At 33.8% G+C, this 4,950-nt stretch overlaps 1 pseudogene across 1 annotated transcript; it reads right to left on the bottom strand.

Moving 5' to 3' along the window:
* Nucleotides 1-2,487: 2,487 nt before the first annotated feature.
* On the bottom strand, nucleotides 2,488-4,592 carry LOC145138392 (U-box domain-containing protein 30 pseudogene; annotated as a pseudogene). Its single transcript, XR_013721510.1, has 2 exons — nucleotides 4,116-4,592; nucleotides 2,488-3,974 (listed from the first exon to the last, which is right to left on the bottom strand). The product of XR_013721510.1 is annotated as a U-box domain-containing protein 30 pseudogene (transcript).
* Between the last annotated feature and the right edge of the window lie 358 nt (nucleotides 4,593-4,950).

The raw sequence follows: 4,950 nt of genomic DNA on the forward strand, positions 1-4,950 counted from the left end.
CATTAGAAATATGCATATACGCATTTGAAAAATATGCATATATGCATCTAAAATGTTGATTTTTTTGGTTAAAAAGTTAGAGTTTTTTTTTTTTTAAATAATCTAGTTTTTTTTTTTAATTTACTGATTTTTAAATATTTACTTTCTTAAAAAAATGCATTTTTTTTAAAAAAATGCAGTTTCTTTTTTTTTTTGAAAAAAGTTGCAGTTTTTTGAAAAAATTCCAGTTTTTTTGGAAAAAATATGTAGTTTTTTTTAAAAAAAAATTGCAGTTTTTTTTGGAAAAAAATGTAGTTTTTTTTAAAATGCTGTTTTTTTTAAAAAAATATTTTTTTAAAACTTTTTTAAAAAATTCATGTTTTCTGAAAAAGGTAAAAAATCTTCATTTTTTAAAAAAAAAATCGAAAATTATTTAAAAAAAAAAATCTGAAATTTGATTTTTTATGTTAATTTTTAGAACATTTTATTAATATTCCAATAACAAAAAAAATTAAACATTAAATGAGATCGGTAAGATGACGATCGTACCTTAATGAATTAATTTTGATCTAACGCTCCACCTTTAGTTCTCGGGTTCTCGGGAAACTATGAGTTCTCAACCGATCTCACCCCTATATATATATATATATATATATATATATATATATATATATATATATATATATATATATATATATATATATATATATATATAATGCTGGAGCCTAGGTTCTAGCCACTGCTCTGATTCCGATAGATAATGTAAAAATAAATGTTTTCTATTAGTTGAACCAACTTAAAATACAAGTATCACTGTTAATTTAGATTTGTTCCAAAAAAAATGTTAAGTTTCATCCTTACTAAAACATTCTGCATCCACCTATATAGGGTTAAATTATTACAAAAAACTTAAAGATTTATAAAAACTCAATAACTACTAAACGGCAAGTTAATCATTCTTCTTCAAAATGAGTGACTAAATTATATCTATTTATCAAGAGGGCGTTATTGTTCCTTTTTTAGTTCAAAAACTCCTATACAATTACAATAAGACCAAAGTCTTATCCATTTGTAGATGGAGCTTCGATAGCAGCTAAGTCTAGAGGGAATTTATGAGCATTACGTTCATGCATAACTTCCATACCAAGGTTAGCACGGTTAATGATATCAGCCCAAGTATTAATTACATGGCCTTGACTATCAACTACCGATTGGTTGAAATTGAAACCATTTAGGTTGAAAGCCATAGTGCTGATACCTAGGGCTGTAAACGAACCGAACGAACACGAACGGGGCTTGTTCATGCTCGTTCGTTTATGTTAACCGAACAAATGAACGAACACGAACGGTTAAACGAACGAGTTTTCTTGTTCATTTTCGTTCGTTTAACAAATTACATTGTTCATGTTCGTTCGTTTATGTTCGTGAACATACTAAACGAACATAAACAAACGAACATAAGCAAACAAAGATAAACAAACATATATGAACATATAATATAGTAATGTAATCAAACACAATTAAACAATGAAGATAAAAACAAACATATATGAACATAAATGAACATATAATATAGTAATGTAATCGAACACAAGTAAACTAACAACATAAACGAACGTTCACAGACATAATTGAACGAACAAGGCCATTGTTCATGTTCGTTCGTTTAACTAAACGAACGAGAATTTGTGTTCATGTTTGTTCATTTATTAAATAAACGAACATAAACGAACTTCCCGCCGAACGGTTCACGAACAGTTCGTTGAACGTTCAGTTCGTTTACAGCCCTACTGATACCTAAAGCAGTGAACCATATATAAACGATTTTTTTTTTTTTTTTTTTTTTGAGAGAGAGAGAGAGAGAGAGAGAGAGAGAGAGAGAGAGAGAGAGAGAGAGAGAGAGAGAGAGAGAGAGAGAGAGATTGCGTGAAGCTGAGTGCTGACAAGATTTGTTGACATCAACACCTTCCACACATCACCACTTATAGTTGTACTCCTCATCAATCATCATGACTTTTGGTCTCAATTGTCATTTCCAAGCACCAGAGTGAAGTGTGTTGGTGTGTGAATCACCTCATTCTTCAGTCTTATTGCACTTGTAGAAACAAACAAACACCTAAAACTATCGATTTCTTTTATATACATATGAATACGATAGATAGCCAACTCTAAATTCTAAAAGATTATTTTACATTAACCCTCACCAATTCAAAAATAGTAGAAAATAATATACTCCACAAACAGTCAATATTCGGTCTCAATAAATATTGAGAATTTCAGTTCTTACATGACGTTATAGGGTATTATTTTTTAGGCGCCATTGTATGAGAATTTCAATTTCAGTTTGAATTTGGGTCTTTTGGGTATCGTATTCGTATGGCGCTACTTTGTCAAAAATTGATAATCCTTTTTCAAAAAGATTATTCTAAATTCTACCATGAAATTGCATACATATATTTCAACCTACTCTAATATTCATTAAACAAACAAAATTGAATTATAAAGATATATTTCAACCTACTCTAATATTCATTAAACAAACAAAATTGAATTACAAAGAGTCCCCCTTCAATAGGGGAGGGTATACACATTACACAGGATACATAAAGGGGTATTATGTTGCCTCCTTCTATATGAACAGTTTTTTTTGACCATTTTACCCTTTTCATTTCATTGCAATGTTCTTGTGAGCTTACATTTCGAAATGAAAATGGTGGCTGTGTAATTCAAGCTACACAATTTCAAAAGCTCTGCTGACCGTTGCTTCACTCCCGGACTACAACCACTCTGAATCACAAGGAGGAGCTTGGCGGCAAGTCCGGCGTTCACTGCTGTGGCGGCAGATTCTTCCGGCGAAAGCCTACAAACCTCCCAAAGAATTGACAATGCATATTGAGTACAAGTTTCTGAGATTTTCATCAGCAATTTCACCAAATTGGGAATTGTATGAGAGCAATCTTTGAGAGCTAAAGCACCTTCAGGGATCGAAGAGAGAATTTCAAGAGCATATAAACCTAATTCTAAGCATTCAGGGTTAAAAAAAGGCAACATTTCAACCAATTGGGGAACACCACCGATGCTGATTATGGAGTTTTCCGGCGACTGTTGTAGGGTGATGATTTTTAATAATCTAAGCCCTGCCAATATCCCATGTGGGTGTCTTTTGTCCTTCACTAACCTCAATACTCCGACTAAAAGACTCAAACTTGGGATAATTTCGGAGTCTCGAAACAAAATTTCCATTAATTTTACACAGTTTATTTTGGTTTCGGTCGACCCCTCGTTCAAAACATCCACCATTAATGAAATCTTCATGGGTTGAAGAAGATTAGCGATGGAATCTGAGCTTAATCGGAGATTCACCAAGATCCCAATCGCTTCTGACCCGACTGCGTGGCTGGTGAAAGGACCTAAGAGAGAAGAGATGAAGCTTACTCCGCCATTATCGACCACCGTTTTCTTGGCGGAGTCATGGGCGGCGACGATTCTTCGGAGGTCTTTGAGGGTTTGAACTCGGGACTGACCCTTGACCTTCTTTAATGTCTCCAGGAGCTCTAAAGACCTTCCTTGAACATCTTCTGATCGTTTTTTCATAGCTAGGTATTTCTGAGAGAACCAGGTGTGGATTAAATGGTTGAGCGTTGAATTGGGTGTTAGTGAATCGTCCCAAAGCTCTTGCATTGTGGTGGGGCAAGTGAAGTGTCCCAAAGAAAACCATTTGAGGATGTTGGACCTTTCGTATGTCTGACCTGTACAAAGGGTGACTGGATCTTGCATCGGTTCTAATGAGATTGGACAGATGAACACAGATGGGACTTCAATGGAGTCGAGCTGTTCAATCATCGTCTTCAGATCCAGTTTCTCGACGTTTGCAGTGGTGACGCCACCGCAGATAACTCCACCACCCAAAATGCCATCTTTGACGGCAGTTTCCAGATCCAAGACCTGGCCACCAGTAGAAGGCTGGTACATGGGCATTTTCACAAACACCTTGTCTGCACAGAGGAGGTCCCAAAACAACAAGCTTTTAAGGGAAAAGAAGATAACAATCCCAACTTGTCCGGGACGTATCACATCTAAAAGTAAAACAAAATTGAAGCGTGTGGAGGAAAAAAAGACTCTCCTTAGAATCTCACATTGACAATTACAGCATCGAAGGAGACATCTTTTCTTCTTTGATAGTGCCCTTTTCTCTGGTCAAACTTCAAAAAGACCCACATTGTTCTTCATCATTATGAAAGACCAACTTTTGCTTGATCTTCTTCCCTAACACCCAAAAAAAGTTAAAAACTTCCTCTTGAAGCTGAAAAGAGGTGAAATCATTCAAAATCCATATCAGCAAAAAGGATAAGAATAATTACAAATCAACGACAACACTCATAACCCAACACCAAACAGTGCGATCCACTTATTCACTCAGCAATTAAAGTAGATAAAAATCAAAGAATTATGATGAAAAAAACAAGATTCAGGTCAAAGAATGGGCAAAGATCAGTGTCATAGTATAGATTATTAAGAGAGAGAGAGAGAGAGAGAGAGAGAGAGAATGGACTGAAAAGGGTAAACCGATTCACAGCTTTGCTGTTCACAAATTGGGTCATGTGTTATTACCTGAAAACCCTACGATTTTTCATGCTGCGGATGCGGAGTAATAAATATAAATAGTAATAAATAAATGTAAAAATTATTTAATTAACAAGGTAATACACTTTTTGTTAGGGTTATTATATTTTTTAAATATAAATATATATTTTTTTAGACTAACCATTTGGTCCGGAAATGGTCATTCCGGACCCGAAAACCGGCTCAAGCTCAATATTATATATATATATATATATATATATATATATATATATATATATATATATATATATATATATATATATATATATATATATATAGGGTCCTAAACAAAAAAAAATTGGAATACACGTTCCAGAAGTAGCAGATCTGAAGCACGATCTATCCGTA

The sequence above is a fragment of the Lactuca virosa genome, chromosome 9 (genome assembly GCF_052849685.1).
Source record: "Lactuca virosa cultivar CGN04683 chromosome 9, Lactuca_virosa_CGN04683_v6, whole genome shotgun sequence".
In the NCBI taxonomy this organism is placed as follows: Eukaryota; Viridiplantae; Streptophyta; class Magnoliopsida; order Asterales; family Asteraceae; genus Lactuca; species Lactuca virosa.